This window comes from Megascapheus bottae, chromosome 35, assembly GCF_031878675.1.
Source record: "Megascapheus bottae isolate mThoBot1 chromosome 35, mThoBot2.hap1, whole genome shotgun sequence".
NCBI classification, from domain to species: domain Eukaryota; kingdom Metazoa; phylum Chordata; class Mammalia; order Rodentia; family Geomyidae; genus Megascapheus; species Megascapheus bottae.
Window position 1 is genome coordinate 4,476,770 of NC_143543.1, and position 20,047 is coordinate 4,496,816.

At 36.4% G+C, this 20,047-nt stretch overlaps 1 pseudogene; it reads left to right on the forward strand.

Moving 5' to 3' along the window:
* Window positions 1-20,047, forward strand: part of LOC150042543 (vomeronasal type-2 receptor 116-like) — a 72,375-nt pseudogene that overhangs the window by 33,685 nt on the left and 18,643 nt on the right.

Consider the following 20,047-nt stretch of genomic DNA (forward strand, 5'->3'; position numbering starts at 1 on the left):
TTATGGTTAAATTGCATTGATGACTTTACTGAGAATATTTTATTCAAAGCTCCTCATTCCTTAGAATGAAAAAAATTTTCTCATTTCAAGTAGAAAAAATACTGTTTATGGACTAAGGTTTGATACTTAGTTTACATTGAATTTCAAAAAAGGGACTTAAAATCTTATGTTTTCTTAAAGATTGCAACATATATATTTTAACAGCCCTTTGGTTGAAGGAAAAATAGCCTTTTTTGTTTGGGTTTTTGTTTTGTCTTTTAGTCGTGGGGCTTGAACTCTGGGCCTGATCTTCAGCTCAAGGCTATTGCGGAAACACTTTGAGCCACAGCACCACTTCTAGTTTTCTGGTAGCTAATTGGAGATGATTCTCATGGACTTTTGTACCTGGGCTCGTTTTAAACCACAGTTCGCAGATCTCAGACTCCTGAGTAGCTAGGATTATATGAGCCACCAGCACCTCGTTTGAAAAATGAATTATACTGAAAACTGAACATGAACAAAAATTCTGTGCCATGTCACTCTGAGAAACACTTAAAATTCCCTGACTTCTGAGATTGGGGAGAAAAGGGTAAAGTATCCAGATGGAAATATTGGGGTTTTTGTTTTGTTTTGGTATGTTTTGTTTCTGCCATTCCTGGGGCTTGATCGTAGGGCCTGAACACTGTCCTTGGGTTTTCTTAAGGGTAGTGCTCTACCACTGGTGTCACAGAACGACTTGCTGCTTTTTTTCTGTGTATGTGGTACCAAGAATTGAACTAGTGTTAGAGAGCAAACACGCAACCACTTAGGCCACAGTATTGATTTGAAAAATTGGGGCTTTGCCAATGTTCTGCCATAAAACAGATTGGCCACATTCCTGACGACTTCAGAACTGTATGAAACCAAAGATTCCTACAATGAAAAAAAGTGAATCTGAGATCTGAACTTATACCATTCCACTCTTCACATATCCACTCTTCAATGACAATGAAAAAATAAAATATCCATGTAAATAATGTAACCATGAACAATGAATCAAGGAAATAATTTCTCAATGGAAATGAAACAATTTTCAACAAATCTCAGACACAAAATTTATAAGACATCATACTACAAATTGAGAAGTGTAATGAAAGTGTTCACAGGTACGACAATGAAAAAAGCCTCAGAAACAAAGGAAAATCATGCTTGTGTAAGAAATATCAAGGAATAATTAGATATCATCAGAAAGAATACAGAGAAATGATGCATATATAAAAGAAGCCATTACTACATTTCCTCGGTGGGGCACTAGGAAAAGAGGACAAAAAAAAAACATTCATGGGACCGGGAGTTTGGCCTAGTGGTAGAGTACTTGCCTAGCATGCACGAAGACCCAGGTTCGATTCCTCAGTACCACATACATATAAAAAAGCTGGATGGAAGTGGTGCTGAGGCTTAAGTGGTAGAGCTCTAGCCTTGAGAAAGAACAAGGACAGTGCTCAGGGCCTGAGCTCAAGTCCAGGACTGGCAAAAAAATCCCCCCAAAACAAAAAAAAACTTGCATGAATATATAAAATTAATGAATTCATACAGTATGAAGAAAATTAACTGAAGAGACTCTATCACCAGCTTCTGTACTGAAGGGACTGTTTCAAGGAATTTTCTAGAGAAGGAAAATGTATGTTATCTCTTAGTACAAAAAAAAACTTCAGGGCCGGGAATTTGGCATAATGGTAGAGTACTTGCCTAGTATGAAGGAAGATCAGGGTTTGATTTCTCTGTACCACATTCATAGAAAAAAGTGGGATGTGGTGCTGAGGCTTAAGTGGTAGAGATGTAGCCTAATGTAGAGGTAGTCCAAGGACAGTGCTCAGGACCAGGTTTGGCAAAAAGAATTCCATTATAAAATATAATTACATGAATGTGCAGCAAAATATCAGCTGAATTGTGATGATTGCACAGAAACTGAATTATCTTAGTTATGTTATTACATTATAGTGTATTAACATTTTATTAACTGTGTGGATTAATAATTATGCTAGATTTATATTGAAATAAATTCAGATAACATACTATACAGTATATATAATATACTTTGTAGACACTATACAATTATATAGTATATAATGTCTATTACATAATGAATAATATGTATTACTATATAGTATGTCATATATACTACATAATTGAATATACACTATAGAATGTGTATAGTATAGTATATACAATTACATAGCATAGAATATGAATATTATATGATGTATTTTTATCATATAATTTTGCACATAAGTTTATTATGCATATGTATGAATTATTACATATTGTATTATATAATATATTAAAATAATAGTATATTCATTATATGTATTGTTATATTATCATTCCACATACACTATATAATTTACGTATTATTTATAGATGTAAGTATACATATATACTTGTCGGTGCTGGTCCCAGGCCTTGAACTCAGTGCCTGGTTGCTAAGCCTGAGCTTCATTGCTCAAGGTATTTCTCAACCAATTGAGCCACAGCTCCACTTCTGAGTTGTTTGGTTTGGTTTGGTTTCCTTTTGAGGTATATATGTGTGTGTGTGTTTGGTAGGTAATTGGAGATTAGAGTCTCATGGCCTTTCCTACCCAGGCTGGCTTTGAATTCTGATCCTTGGATCTTAGCTCCCTGAGTAGTTAGGATTATAAGCATGAACCACAAGTGGTTGGCTATAATGAATTTTCTAACACAAAGTAATTACTGTATAAAAATATAAACTCCTTCCTAAAATTAAAAGACAGTAATAATTCAATTTCCTCTTCTCTTCTTTAAGTCAGTAGATTGTAAGAAAAGGACAGTGTTCACTTCAAATCAGAAAGAAATACATTCAAATGTAGATTTGAGTCAAATGATATCGTTTTGACTTAATTTGTAGAAATGTAGACTAACTCATTGTGCTTGTCTTCATAGCTCTAGGGCCTGAGGTATAGAAAATTTCATGAGACTATTTTTGCTTCATTGGAAGGATCTAAATATAACTCTGGCTCATGTGGCCAGGCCATTGACATGAATGCAGATGTACCCATTTGAAGAGTATAATTCCAATGCCTACCAAAAGCCACCCCCTCAAAGATAAAAAATCTATCAGTAGTGCTCTTTTACAAATATCTGAATTCATAAATGTACAAATAACTATATATCTATATTTAAGGGTAGTTAAGGACCTGATGGCAGATTGTGGTAGAAAATGCATGTATCCTCATCATGTGTTCAGCAAAATGATGTGAGGCTTGGAGAAGTGTGTGTGTGTGTGTGTGTGTGTGTGTGTGTGTGTGTGTGTGTGTGTGTGTTTGTGTTATCTGTGTCAGTATGTGTATCAGTGTTGGGGCTTGAACTCAAGGCCTGGGAACTGTTTCTGTAACAATTTGCTCAAGGCTAGTGCTCTAACACTTGAGCCATTGGTCCACTTCCAAATTTTTGTGGGTTATTTGGAGAAAAAGTGTCTCACAGACTTTTCTGCTTGGCTGGTTTTGACCTTGATTCTCATATCTCAGCCTCCTGAGTAGATAGGGATACAATCATGAGCCACTGGCACCCAATTAGGGGTATGGAGAAGCTCTGTGCTCAAAATTGCAGAGCTGAAGAATGGCCCAACCAAATGTAACTTCTGCCTTCTTATGCCCAGGGCAAGCACCAATATTCTGTTTTAACATCCAACATTCTGATTCTGTTCCAGCAGATCTCAGATTTCCCCATTTTAGGTAGAACATCTTGTTCTCCTTGTTCTTAATGGGGAAGAAATAGAAGTGTTTAGAAAATACACTATGAATCTATGACAAAACAGCTTAGAAAGTGTGCATTTTACCAGGCATGGTGGCTAACGCCTGCAATCCCAGCTACTTGGGAGTTTGAGATCTGAGGATCAATGTTCAAAACTAGCTTAGGTACTAAAGACCGTGAGATATTACCTCCAATTAATCACTAGAAAAGGGGAAGTAGGGCTTGGATCAAGATTAGAATGGTAGCCTTGAACCGAAGAGCTCAGAGACAGCACCCAGGTCCAGGGTTCAAGTTGCATGACCCTTAAAAATAAATTGTGCATTTCATATTATGGATAGCATATACCCCCAGAGATCTCAATCATTAAAATGAACAAGGAAGGAGGATTCTGGGAGAGATGAGAATTAGGCTCATTCTAACCACAGCCATTGCCTTTTATGTGTCGTGTGATCCCCAAGAGCACAGAACAACTAGGTCAACCAAACATAAGTAATGGGCAAAGATGTCCCTCTGCTGGCTTTCTCCAGACACTGTATCCAACATCAGAGGTAGCTTTCAAGTTCAAAAGAATTCATAAAGACAACCTGAGGGTCTTTGACCCTAGAAAGGAAACTGTTTCCTTGCCAACAAAGTTTCATATTGCAAGAATAGAGAGAGGAGTTATTGAAAACAAAAACTAAGACTTTTTTCTGATATTCATAGACTCCATCAACATATCATAAACTCTAAGAAAATGAAGATTGTGTGAGAATAATGTGTTCAGTGGGTCAGCTAAGACAGAAGTGAATCAACAAACAAAATAATTTTGTTTAACTTTTCCAAACATAGCGTACTCATGGACAGGATCAAGCTGTACTTGATACAAATTCAGCAAATATTTATTCACTATTTTCTATGATTTAACTGTGTGTGTGTGTGTGTGTGTGTGTGTGTGTGTGTGTGTGTGTGTGTGTGTGCTCACGTGCCTGTTGTTTCTGGAGGTTGAACTTATTACTCTTTGAGCTTTTGTGCTCAAGTCTAGTGATTTATCACTTAAGCTAACCATTCCATTTTTAAGATTATTAATGCTTCATTGGAGATAAGATTGTCACAGGCTTTCTTTCAATTCTCAGATCTCAGCCTCCTGATTAGCTAAGATTGCAGGTGTGACCCACTGATTTCCACCTAAATATGATTGTGTTCCCCAAAGCTCTATCCTAAAGGTCTTTGCCTTAAGACTGATAAATGCTATTTTAACTTTGAGAAGTATTGCCTAGTTGAAAGTTACTGAAATAATATCCTCAAGATGGATTATAAAATTCCCTCTCTCTCTCCCTCTCCCTCCCCCCCCCCCTCTCTCTCTCTCTCTCTCTCTCTCTCTCTCTCTCTCTCTCTCTCTCTCTCTCTCTCTCTCTCTCTCTCTCTCTCTCTCTCTCCTCTCTCCTCTCTCCTTCCATCCATCCCTCCCTCTTACCTTCCTGGCTCAAAATGTAAATACTCAAATACATATTTCCATCCTTATATGACACCTTCATGATAGACCCAAATCTTGGAACTGTGATTCAAAATAAACCTTTCAGGTATTTTATTGTAGCAGTGTGAAACTAATGTAGCACTTTATATAAAGCTCTGTACTAGGGATGGGGGGAGGGAAATGGGGACCATGACATGAGAAACGGTATCAATGTTTGTGAAGTAATGCACCTTCTATCTGATCAATATAATGTAACCCTCTATTAATTACAATGAATATATATGGATGAAAAAAGGACTTTACCAGTTAATTTCACATATATTTTCCCCTATTCATTCAAAGGAGTATTAAACATAAAGACAACATTTAATAGAGTCATTTTATTTTAGGAGAAGTTTTTGTCAATTATCAATCTCATTTTATGCTTTTCATTAAAGTAACATTCTTTAAATGAGTCTAACTAGTTTCTTTTTTATTGATTCTCATAACTTGTTATTATTAAGAAATTACTGCTACTCAACTACTCAGGTGTCTGGGATCTGAGGATCTCTATTCAAAGCCAGCGAGGGCAGGAAACTCCGTAAGACTTAACTTCACTACCTGACAAATGTAACTGTAACCCCTCTATATATTACCCCTACAATAATATACAATTAAAAAAAAGACTTATCTTCAATTACCTAGCCAGATCCTGGGAGTGAAGGTATGACTGAAGTGGTTGAGTACAATCCTAGACCAAAATAGCTAAGGGACACTGCCCAGGCCCCAGTACTGACAGGACACAAAAAGGATTTCAAAAATACCATTAGAGGTTATAGCTATGTAAATATTTATATTGTACTTTGTAGATTGTTCAGGTCAGGAAACTTTTTCAGAGAAACTGTGATTATAGATCCTTCATAATTTGCTTGCTGACTTTAGATTCTAACGCACTAAGGAGAATATGCCTCTTCTCTATAAGTGCAAAATAGATCAGATTATAAATCTCTGATCAGAATGAGAAGGTAAGAAAACAAACCCAACAAAGTAGAGGTGTCTTGCTGGAAAAAAGGAAAGCATTTTATTTGAACCACTCATAGATGTCTGAAGGGTTTGTCATTTTAATAAATGAAACTTTTGATTTCAATGCACCTCTGGAGGCTGTTACAACAACTTCCTAGAACTCACTTGGACTGGAAACTTTATTTTTATTTTTTTATTGTAATTAATAAAAGGGTTACATGATATTTGCCAGATAGAAGGTGCATTAATTCACATACATTGATACCCTTTCACATGTCTTGGTACCCATTATCCTCCCCCCACCCCTCCATCTTGGTTTTCTCCCCTTCCCTATCAAATTTCAAATAACCAAATACAAATAAATTCAATATATCAGATAACAAAGTGAGATACTGTAACAATATGAGATACCCAAGGGACAGCAAAGGAGATGAGAGATAACATAGTACATTAAGGACAACAGTCATTCGTTATATGGCTTTTGTATCAATATCCAGGAGGTCCTTTCAATTAGCTTCGTACTATATGGCCTTATGTATTAAGATTTTGCTCTATTGCAGATCTCTGCTAGTAGAGCCCAAGGTTTCTACTGATTATGACAAATGAGGGAAACCATTGAGCCTAAGTTCCTTTGAGTCTTGCTTACTTCACTTAATATGATTTTTTCTAAGACTTTCCATTTCCTAACAAATTGGTCGATGTCGTTTTTTCTGACAGAAGCATAGAAATCCATTGTGTGCAAATACCACAACTTGTTGATCCACTCATCAACTGAGGGACATCTAGGTTGGTTCCATATCTTTGCTATGGTGAATAATGTTGTAATGTACATTTTTGTACCATTTGAGCCACAGTTCCACTTCTGGCTTTTTAGTGGATCTTTGCAGACATGAGTATCACGTACTTTCCTGCCTGTGCTGGTTTCAAATCATGATCCTTGGATCTTAGGCCCCTTGAGAAGGATTTTGGCCATTAGCCACTGGCAAACACTGGAAATTTTTATTCGCACATAATGCATCCATGTCATTTATATTATGTTGCATTTACTGTAAAAATCTGGAATATTTCTGAAAGAAAATTGTCTTCTAGCCAAATAATTCTTAAATCTTCACTTTAAATGTAACACATTTCCCATTATGCCTGATCTAAAATCTGTGATCAACAGCTTTCTTCTTCAGATATTTCAAGTACCACAGGTTGATCCATTTAGATAGAAGAGAATGTATATAGTCAGCATATAATCAAAGAAACACAGCCAAGACAGATTTTGCTCATCTAGGAAGAAACTGCCAGGGCTTCCCTGACTGGAATATGAATTATAAACAACACATCTCAATACATCTCACTTTCAATGGCATGTCGGTAAGAACAATTTTAGAAAGGAATCTGTCATTGTAACAGTAAGAGAAAGTGAGTTCTAGGATTTTACCTCATTTTTGGAATGCTGGAGCAGTGGACCAGGAGGGAGCACAGGTAATTTTTCCATAGTATGATAATAGAGAATAATATTTCTAGTGACACAAAGATCACACACACACACACACACACACACACAAACACAAACACACAAAAACACAATGCTAATATGAAGCAGAAAGAATCCCAATACCAGCTACTCATGGGTCATTTGAAAACTCCAAACTCTGTGTCTGGAGAAAATTATCATAAAAAAGGAAAGAGAGGGGCTGGCATGTTGGCCTCGTGGTAGAGTACTTGCCTAGCATGAATGAAAACCTGGGTTAAATTCCTTGGTTACACAAATATAGAAAAAGCCACAGGTGGTGCTGTGGCTCAACTGGTAAAGATCCAGGCTTGAGAAAGCCCAAGAACAGTGCTTAGGCCCTGAGTTCAAGCCCAAGGACTAAAAAATATAATAAAATAAATTTTATAAAGCAAAGAGATTTATAAAACACCATCCCTAGGAGATTATAAATCAAGAAGCATTGAACCATGGAATTATTTAATATCTGAATTGTTTGAGAAGAGCAATAATTCAGGTATGTTCTTCTAACAAATATCAAAAACACGTACCATATCACTTTTTAAAATTCATGAAGAAATATAGCCTTTGGGTAATCAGTAAAAATTATCTAGCATACCAACCTAAGAGTTTCAACTGAATAGCAAAAACAGATGATGGAAAATAAAGATACACAGATAGAGATATCAAACGATAGATAGATAGATTACATATATGCATACATACATACATAAATACACACACATACATACATACATACATACATATATACATACATACGTACAGATGTACGTACATATGTACATACGAACATACATACATAGGCAGGTACATAGATGGATGATAGGTAGATTGATTGAAGATAGATACCCAAAAGACTAATGATATATGGTTGGGTGGATGATTGATAGATAGCAATAAGTAGAAGATAGTCAGATGGGGGGGTGGTAGACCAACAATTTAATGTGTCACTTTAAGTTCCTGGGAAAAGAGGAACAAACCAACGCTAATCCCAGTAGAAGGAAGCAAATTATTGAAATCAAAGAAAAATTAAAAGAATTGGCGTCCAAAAAACTATAGAGAGAATCAACAAAACAAGGATTTTGCTCTTTGAAAAAATTAACAAATTGACAAACCCTTAGCAAATCTTACCAAAAAAAGAGTGGAATATACGGAAATAAACAAAATCACAGACGAAAATGATAATATCACGACAGAAATGACCAAGATCCAGGACATCATGAGGGAATACTTCTCAAACCTTTACACCAACAAATTTGAGAATCTAGAAGAAATGGATGAATTTGTAGCCAATATTAATGTACCCACACTGAACCAAGAAGAACTAATACAAACAGGCCTATTTCAAGGACTGAAATAGAAATGGCAACAAAAGACCTTACACCTAAGAAAAGCCCAGGGGCAGATGGATTCACAGCTGAATTCTATAAGGTCTTCAAAGCAGAGATCACACCAATACTCCTCAAGCTCTTCAATGAAGTTGAAAATGAAGGTTCTTTACCAAGCTCATTCTATGAAACCAGTATGACTCTCATCCCCTCACCAAACAGAGATTCATCAAAGAAAGAGAACTATAAAGCTATTTCTTTGATTAAAATCGATGCAAAACTTCTCAACAAAATACTGGCCAACCGTCTACAACAACTTATCAAAAAAATTATACTGTATGATTAAACAGGATTCATCAAAGGGAGACAAAACTGGTTCAACATACGCAAATCAATTAATATAATTCAACACATCAACAGGAGCAGGGCCAAAAAACACATGACTGTCTCAATAGATGCAGAAAAGGCATTTGACAACATCCAACAGTCATTTATGTTAAAAGCTCTGTAGAAAGTAGGAATCCATGGAACACTCCTCAATATAATAAAGGCTGTGTATGACAAACCCATGGCTAAAGCCATTCCGTCGAAAATCAGGAATGAGACAAAGATGCCCACTTTTTCCATTCCTCTTTAACATAATATTAGAAACCCTAGCCAGTGCAATAAGGCAAGAAGCAAGCATAAAGGAGATCCAAATAGGGAAAGAGGAAGTAAAACTATCCCTCTTTGCAGATGAAATGATCCTGTATTTAAAGAATCCTAAAGACTCTACTCCCAAGCTCCATGAGCTGATTCAAAACTTTGGAAGGGTAGCAGGCTATAAAATTAACCCTCAAAAATCAACTGCCTTCCTCTATGCTAACAGTGAGAGGAATGAGGCAATAATCAGGATAGCAACTCCTTTTGAAATAGCCTCAAAGAAAATAAAGTACCTAGGAATTAGCTTTACTAAGAATGTAATGGACATATTTGATGAAAACTTTAAAATCCTGAAAAAGGAAATGAAAGCAGAACTGAGGAAACAGAAAACCTAACACGGTCCTTGATTGGAAGAATCAATATCGTGAAAATGACAATCTTGCCAATGTCTATCTACAAATTCAACACAATACCCATCAATATCCCAATGCCATTCTTTAAAGAAATATAAGAGGCAATCCAAAATTTCATATGGAATAATAAAAGATCCTGTATAGCAAAAACTCTTCTTAGCAGAAAGAACAGCACATTAGGAATTTCAATATCAAACTTCAGACTCTATTCCAAAGCTATATTTATCAAAAGAGCTTGGTACAGCCACAAAAGCAGGCCTGAAAAACAATGGAATAGAACTGAAGACCCAGATATTAAACCACAGACCTAGGGTCACCTAACCTTGACAAGGGACCCAAAATGATAGAGTGGACAAAAGATAGCCTCTTCAACAACTGGTGCTGGCAGAACTGGTTAAGCACCTGCAGAAAACTAAAGTTGGATCTTTCTTTGCCACCCTGCACTAGAATTAACACCAAATGGATCAAAGACCTGAGGTAAAAGCCGACACATTGAAAACTTTACAAGAAAGAATAGGAGATACACTAGGCCTCCTTGGCACAAGTCGAAACTTTCTTAATAAGGACCAAGAATCACAACAAATCAGAGAAAGGTGGATAAGTGGGACTGCATTAAACTTCAGAGCTTTTGTATGGCAAAGGACATAGCTAGTAAATTAATTAGGAAGCCTACAGAGTGGGAGAAGATCTTCACCAACCATACAATGGACAAAGGCCTCATATCTAAAATATATCAACAGCTCAAAAAATTGAATCAATCCAAAACTAATCTCCAAAGTAACAACCATCCCATTAAAAGATGGACCAAAGACTTAAAGAGAGTCTTCTCTGAAGAAGAATCAAAAATGGCCTATAGACTCATGAAGAAATGCTCAACATTTCTGGTCATAAAAGAAATGCAAATCAAAACAACTCAAGATTCAACCTCACCCCAGTTAGAATGTCCAGGATCAAGAAAACTAATAACAACAGATGCTGGAGGGGATGTGGCCAGGAGGGATCACTACTACACTGTTGGTGGGAGTGCAAACTCATTCAACCACTATGGAAAGCAGTATGACAGTTCCTCAAGAGACTACACATAGAGCTACTCTACGACCCAGCAATTCCACAACTTGGCATTTACCTAATCATCCAGAAACAAGGTTATACTAAATCCACCAGCACCATAATGATCATTGCAGCACTATTTACCATAGCAAGATATGGAACTAACCAAATGTCCCTCAGTTTATGAATGGATCAACAAGATGTGGTATTGGTACACAGTAGGATTTTATGCTGCTGTCAGAAAGAAGGACATCACTCCATTTGTTAGGAAATGGAAAGACTTAGAAAAAATCATATTAAGTGAAGTAAGCCAAACTCAAAGGAACTTAGGCTCAATGGTTTCCCTCATTTGCCATAATCAGTAGAAACCTTGGGCTCTTCTAGCAGAGTTTTGCAATAGAGCAAAACCTTGATACCAAAGACCATATAGTATGATACTAAATGAAAGGTTCTCTAGGATATAGAAACATAAGCCATATAATGAATGACTGCTGTCCATAAGGTAGTATGCTATCTCTCATCCCTTTTGTTGTCCCTTGGTTATCTCATATTGTTACAGTATCTCACTTCGTTACCTGATATATTGGATATATTTGTTTTTGGTTATTTGAAATTGGATAGGGAAGGGAGGAAAACAAGATAAGGGATGGAGATGGGGGGAGGGAATTTTGACAAGACTGGTGGAATGGAATCAATGTATGTGAATTAATGCACCTTCTATCTGACAAATATCATGCAACCCTTCTATTAATTACAATAAAAATATATGAAAAAAGGAATCTCTCCTTGAATATTTGTTTATTAAACATGAAAAAGCAAGCCAATTATTACTTGACTTCTATAACTGTAACCTCTCTGTATATCACCTTCACAATAAAAATATTTGTAGCATGAAAAAATTTAAAAAAGAAGGATTCATACATACATCATATTCTTAGTTTTAGATCCATAACACACATCTGTGTGTGCAAGTGTGTGTGTGTGTGTATGTGTGTGTGTGTGTGTGTTTATGTGTGTGTGTCTGTTTGTCTGTTTGTCTTTGTGTCTGTGGGTGCCAGTACTGGATCTTGAATTCAGAGCCTAAGTTCTGTCTCTTAGCTTTTTCACTCATGGATGGTACTTCACTCTTGAGCCATAGCTCCACTTTAGGCTTTTTGATAGTTGTAAATAAGAGCCTCATGATCCTCTCTACTTGGGCTGGCTTTCTACTCCGATCCCAGTCTCCTGAATAACTATGATTACAAATATGAACCGCCAATGCCTAGCATTCAATGTGCTTTCAAGAAAGTGAATTCATTAGTATTATGTCTTTAAGAAATGTCTAGTATGAGGATGTCTTTTAAAAGAAACCACACTAAGGGATAGCAAAAATGATGAGAGATAACATAGTACATTAAGGACAACAATCGCACATAATATGGCTTTTTTTTCTATATACTGGAAGTCTTTCATTTAGCGTCATACTGTATGGCCTTATGTACCTAGGTTTTGTTCTATAGTAAATATCTGATAGGAGAGTCCAAGGTTTCTACTGATTATGACAAATCAGGGAAACCATTGAGCCTATGTTCCTTTGAGTCTGGCTTACTTCATTTACTATGATTTTTTCTAAGCCTTTCCATTTCCTTACATATGGGGGAATCATTCTTTCTGATAGCAGCATAGAATTCCATTGTGAATAAATAATACGGGTAGCATTGTACCACTTGAACCACATATTCCTCCTTTCTTTTTGCTAGTGAATTAGTAATATATCTCCTGAGTAGCTAAGATTCCACTTGTGAGCCAAAAGCACCAGCTCAACATGCCTTTATATTCTATTTTCATTTCCTGGTAATTTAAAGAAAATAGTTGATAAAGCTAAAAACTCCATTTGTATGCTCTACTTTTCCTTCATCTTTGTCAAGAAATTGGACAATATTTCCCATTATCTTGAATTCGTATGTTTTCATATTACCAATTTGATATGATCATAAATCCAGTCTCTTTATATAATTTTCTAATGCCAAACTTGACATTTAAACAATATCACTCCACTCCTCCCACCCTTACTTGTGAGAAATGGTAGAGGTCCAAAAGTGTCCCAAATTGAGCAGTTGTTAATCTCAATGGTCCTGTAAGTGCTGCTAGAGATTTGATCTCTCTCTCTCTCATATAGGAGTACCTTGGAATGTTATAGTTCCCCAAGAGGCTGTTGAAGGGATTTTTAAGTGCTTTCCAAGCTTCACATTGAACATTACATACATCAAACCCCAGACTCAATTCATGTAAAGATCCAGGTTTTCATTGATCCCTTCATAGCAAAAGTCAAGGCCAAAGCAAATTGGTAGTTCTTAAAAGGTAAATCTGTGAACAGAGCACTGAAATTTAGAAGTACTTCAATAAAGATACATCTGTGAACAGAGTATACAAATTTAGGAGTACTTCAAAGCTCATGATTTTGATGGATTGAATGCTTATTCCTTTGCCAATGAGTATATATAAACATGAACCACAATGGGAATGGAACATTAATGCAGTGTATATAGGATTATGTAAGGACTTGAAGAGAATTTTTCATGAATGAGATTCAGAAACTTATTTATTAACAGATGCACACCCACAAAAGCTGTCATCCATTAACAATAGAGTGGGCTTTCAGCAGATACCATAAATTCTGTTACCATTATCTCGGAGTCACTAGCTGTACCTGTGTGAAAAATCTTGTTTTGAGACCATCCAGTTTATGTTATGACTACATGAAGCCTATAAAAATGAAGAGATATGATCTGAACTAGAGTTGCATGCTAGACACAAGGTATTTAAGTGCTGTTCCCCTATTGTAGACATTAAGGTATATATATGTTTCTGGTATAGCATTTAATTTTTAATTAAATACCTGCAACCTCAAGTGAAGAAATAACATTGTAAGGAGAGAACTTGCAGATTAGTACCTCAAAGAGTCCCATAGAGATAGTATGAGTTTACATTTTCATTGCTTGTTTATATGTCGGTAAAGTTTGTCATGCAAATGCCATGAAAACTAGAGGCTTCTCATTTCATTGATAACATTAAAAATATATTCATAGGTAGATAATTTACAGTCCAACTAGACATTCATGTACATTTGTATCTGGAATTATCTCCAAAAAATGAAACAGTCAGTGTTAATGCTAATCTCCTGGATCATAGAGCTTGATTCTGAAAATCATTGCTTAATTTCTTTACTATAAAATATATGAAGCAGAAGGTAAATTTAGAAAGTAAACTTCTTCCAAATGTATTCGGCACTTCTGTGGAAAAAAATCACAATGGAACCCTTTCAAAAGATAATTTGTACTAAGTCACAGACAAAATAAAAATTATGAAAAAAGAATTGCAGCTTTTTTGATGGCAAAAATTACAAATTGGGGATACCTCAAGAAATTAAAACTATTTGTTCCTGTAATCATAGCTGACCAAGAGAATGATATCCAAAGAGCCTCAATGAAGGCAAGCTGGAGCAGAAAATTCCATGATACTCTTTTTTAAATTTTTTAAAAAATTTTTTCATATATTTTTATTGTAATTAATAGAAGGTCTACATTATATTTGGTAAATAGAAGGTGCATTAATTCACTTACATTGATACCCTTTCTCCTGTCTTGGTCTCCATTTCCCTCCCCCCACCCCCATCTCTCATCTTGTTTTCCCCCCTTCTCTAATCAATTTCAAATAACCAAACACAAATATGTCCAAAATATCAGATAACAAAGTGAGATAGTGTAACAATACGAGGTATACAAGGGATAGCTAAAGAGATGATTGATAACATAGTACATTAAGGACAACAATCATTATATGGCTTTTGTTTCTATATCCTAGAGGTCCTTTCATTTAGCATCATACTGTATGGTCTTATGTATCTAGGTTTTGCTGTATTGCAAATTTCTCCAAGACACTCATATATGCAGTTAACCAATCGTAAGCCAGAAGTAGATGGGTGGCTCAAGTGATATGAGAGAGAAAAAAGGATATGTGACAAAGTATAAATATGGCCATAAATACAATCAAAGTAGATGGCATCTAAGGTAGAACAATATGAATCAGTTGAGTGACAAAAGTACCCTATTGTATAACAATTGAGAAAAAATTTGGAGCATCAGTGGATGTAGAGTTGAGTCAAATCTCTAACTTACCAATTTCTAGTTGCAGCAATACACTTATCTATATGAATAACTTCATGAGTAAATACTCATGTCTGTAATACCAAATATAAAATTTTACCTAACCCAGACCATACTTTTCTTCTTTTCTGCAGATAGATAAGAAACATCAATCTGTTGAAACTATACTACTTAATATGTCTATCTTAGCACTAATGTGCAAATGGACTGAAATATGTTTGGGGAAATTTAAGAGAAGGAAAATTAGAAAAACATAGGACGATAGTGGTGAAGAAACAAAATAAGCTAAGGGAAAGATGTGTTACGTCGCCAAACTTAACTACTCAGAAATCTGAGGTTTGAGGACCATGTTTGAACCCATCCTCAGTAGGTGAGTCTGAGACTCCATCTCTAACATCCAAAATATGCCAGATGTGGAGCTGTGGCTCAAGTGGTAGAGCACTGGCCTTCATTCAAAAAGCTCAGAAAGAATATTCAGGTGCTGGGATCCCAGGGCCAGCACAAAAGAAATAAAGATAAGGAAGCATCAGTGACATATAAGATAAAGACATATATGTAATATTTCAGGTTTATCACTGCCGTTTTAGCTCCCAAATGTGGGCATATACCCAATGACCCACTTGTCACCTAAGCAGCTGAAAAATAATGAAAATGATAGAGGCAGTGACATTTTTTTCTTACAATACATGTGGAGTAGGCTGTTAGAGTTTCTTAGAGCTCCAAATAGCCATTTCCTTAAGCCTCCTCCCTCCCATCCCATCCCCTCCCCTCCCCTTCTCTTCCTTTCATTTTCTTTGTATAGGCATTTATTACTGAGGCCCTCTGTTCCAGGACAAGAGCCAAGGATATATATGTACATGAGTAAACCAAAACTTACTGAGAGCAGACTAAAGTCTATCATAAAAGATCTTTTACAATGCCTGGTCATGCCTAGATCCTGAAGCATATCTGACATGAAATAGTGTTAGAGTGGTTAGTTTGTAAAAGTAACTATTTGTCTGCAGTAAAAGAGAATGTGTGTGTGTGTGTGTGTGTGTGTGTGTGTGTGTGTGTGTGTGTGTGTGTATCTTAGGGCATGAAATCAGAGGCTAGATACTGTCTTTGAGCTTATTTTCTCAAGGCTAGAACTCTGCCACCTGACCCACAGCTCTCCTTCCAGATTTGGATGGTTAATTGGCGATAAAAGTCTCACGAATTTTTATGTTGGTGCTTGCTTCAGACCTTAGTCCTCAAATAACAGCCTCCAGCATACTGAAGTATAGACAGTCATGAGCCACCAGCCTACAATAAGAATTTGTATTGATATCCTCACAATACAAGTTACCAAACAGATCTTCTCAGACCACTGGTCTGTGAGGAAGGAAATGTTTCTGAAGGCGTTTAGTATTGAATTCATGCCACTGACTCTGGTTGGTAGTAATAACATCATTTAATCCCCTGCAATGACAACTTGGATGCAGTGGATAAAGTAATGCTGGAAGTGAGGAGCTTACAGATATGGAAATGAAGAAAACCAGGGTGCTCTACTACTAGCAGGCAGAATATTATCACAAATAGCTTCAAAATAAAACAAAGAAATTAAACTGTTTCCAGTGCATAGGGAGTAGGATGTCATAGTAGTACAGATGGATAACATCATCTGTGTACCTAGGACTTCCCTCAACTGCTTCCTATCTTGAGAACAAAAGGTTATATGGAAATAAAATATTGAGTTACTTATGGCTTGAGAAGACTGAGTGTAAAAATCAAAGGACACATCTCTGAAATATCTGTCCAGCTGAAATTCTGGCTAGAAGTTGCCCACATTGTCAGGTATATACGCTCATATATCTTTGTATAGGTGCCGTTTTGTCTTTGTATTGACACTGTAGCTCATCTTCCACCAAATCCATTGGTGAAGCCACAGGCAGAATATGCAAAACTCTTTTATTGCAGCCCTGCAGCTGTGGCTATGCATCCTGGAGAATACCACGACTTGGAAAACATGTTTTCAGATTCTCCTTGTTCATCTCAGGTGACATGGATTTCCTCCAAAATTACTGTGAGGCCCTAGTAAGTTAACTTTGATAAATTTGGTTCAACATCTGTGCCAAGGAACTACTTTCACGAAAGCCATTTAGGATGATGCAACTGGATTGCATCAGAGGATACTACATAAGATGCACATAGAAATGGCTAGAAAAAAATTCTTTCCCAGTGACATGTCAACCAAAGTTATTAGGGCATCATACACAGATGGTCAATTTGCACACCAAATTGCCATAAGATCCACAGATTTCTATTTGATTCAAGCTATTGTACAGAGGCCTCCCCAAAAGCAGCCATATGCTGTTGCCTAATTCAGCAATGACGTTGGTGAAACCAGCAATTTCATGTCAATAAAGTAATTGTCATAAGTGTGTTGCATGTTTGTATTCTGAAATTGCTCCTTCAAACTATGACAGAGCCAGCCAGCATCAAGGCAGGATTCCTGATTTAGGGAGTGAGGATGAGAAGAAAAACACAAGAAACAGATGGGATCGGGAGGTCTACAGCTTAAGACTGGAGCCTAAAGAGACTGCAGATTTATACTGTAGCATCATTATTTTTGGTTCTAGTCTTATATACTATCTTAGAACAGGAAACATCCAGGGGTTACTTTCATACAAAACAACAAGCAAGTTTCAGACATAGCACCCCAGCAATAATTGATAAAGCCAGAAAGTTCACAATACTGTTGACACAGCTAAAAGTTGGTAAGCTTGGCATCATTCATTATGATACAACTTGTTTTTCATGGCAGCTCATTTCCTTGTGTGCTAAGCTCTAAGCAGTACTGCAGGTGCAAACTCAATCTGACTCCACACTGAGCCCCCAACAAAACTGGTAACTTTTACTGAACTTTCTACACACACAAATCGTTTTTTTTCATGATGTACTTGTCTGAGAACATGTGATAATAGAAAAAAAGTTCTCCATTACAAGCCTTAATATTATAGCTAACTATGATTTCTAGTTGTCAAAATATATTAGACACATGTACTTTTTAAAATTTATTTATTTTTTATTGTAGGGGTGATGTATAGAGGCATTACAGATACATTTACCAGGTAGTAGATGCATTACTTCTCACACATTGATACCACTTCTCATGTTTTGTCCCCACTTCCCCCTCCCCAACCTCCTCCCAATCATCTTGTTTTCCCTCCTTCCCTTTCCTATTTCAAACAAACAAATAGCATATACAATATACCAGTTAACAAATTCAGATACAGTAACAACATGAGGTTAACCAAAGGGCAACAAAAGAGAAGGGAAATAACATAGTATATTAACAACAACAATCACATAATAGAAAGTTCTTGTTTCCATTTCCTACAGTTCCTTTCATTTAGTCTCATCCAATATGAGCTTATGTAGATAGGTTCTGAGCTATTGTAATCCTCTGATAGAAGAGGCCTAGATTTGTACTAATGATTACAAATGAGGGAAACCATTGAGCCTATTTTCCTTTGGGTCTTACTCCACTTAATATGATTTTTATTCTTTTTTTAAATTTTTTTAATTGTAATTAGTAAAAGGGTTACATGATATTTGCCAGATAGAAGGTGCATTAATTCACATACATTGATACCCTTTCACATGTCTTGGTACCTATTTCCCTCTCTCCCCCCACACCCCCCTCTCGTCTTAGTTTTCCCCCCTTCCCTATCAAATTCCAAATATCCAAATACAAATAAATTCAATATATCAGATAACAAAGTGAGATACAATATGAGATAACCAAGGGACAGCAAAAGAGATGAGAGATAACATAGTACATTAAGGACAACAATCATTCATTATATGGCTTTTGTTTCAGTATCCTGGAGGTCTTTTCAATTAGCTTCATACTCTATGGCCTTATGTATCAAGGTTTTGCTCTATTGCAAATCTCTGCTAGTAGAGCCCATGGTTTCTACTGATTATGACAAATGAGAGAAACCATTGAGCCAAAGTTCCTTTGAGTCTGGCTTCCTTCACTTAATATGATTTTTTCTAAGACTTTCCATTTCCTAACAAATGGCGGGATGTCATTTTTTCTGACAGCAGCATAGAATTCAGTTGTGTACGAATACAACTTGTTGATCCACTCATCAACTGAGCGACATCTAGGTTGGTTCCATATTTTTGCTATGGTGAATAATGCTGCAATAAACACTGTTGTGGTAGTGGATTTAGTATGCCCTAGTTTCTGGATGGTTGGGTAAATGCCAAGTAGTGGAATTGCTGGGTCATAGGGGAGCTCTCTGTTTAGCCTTTTGAGGCACTGCCATACTGCTTTCCATAGTGGTTGAATGAGTTTGCACTCCCACCAACAGTGTAGTAGTGATCCCCCCTAGCCAAGGCCTCGTATCTAAAATATATCAACAGCTCAAAAAATTGAATCACTCCAAAACTAATCTCCAAAGTAACAACCATCCCATTAAAAAATGGGCCAAAGGCTTAAAGAGAGTCTTCTCTGAAGAAGAAACAAAAATGGCCTACAGACACATGAAGAAATGCTCAACATCTCTGGTCATAAAAGAAATGCAAATCAAAACAACTCTAAGATTCCACCTCACTCCAGTTAGAATGGCCAGGATCAGGAAAACGAATAACAGCAGATGCTAGAGGGGATGTGGCTAGGAAGGATCACTACTAGACACATTTTCAATGAAGACATCTCAATGGCCCTTGAAAACAGATTTACTTAAGGATTGTAATCCCATTCTGTACTTTCTAATGAGAATTCCATTCTATTGTAATAGCCTATTCATTACATT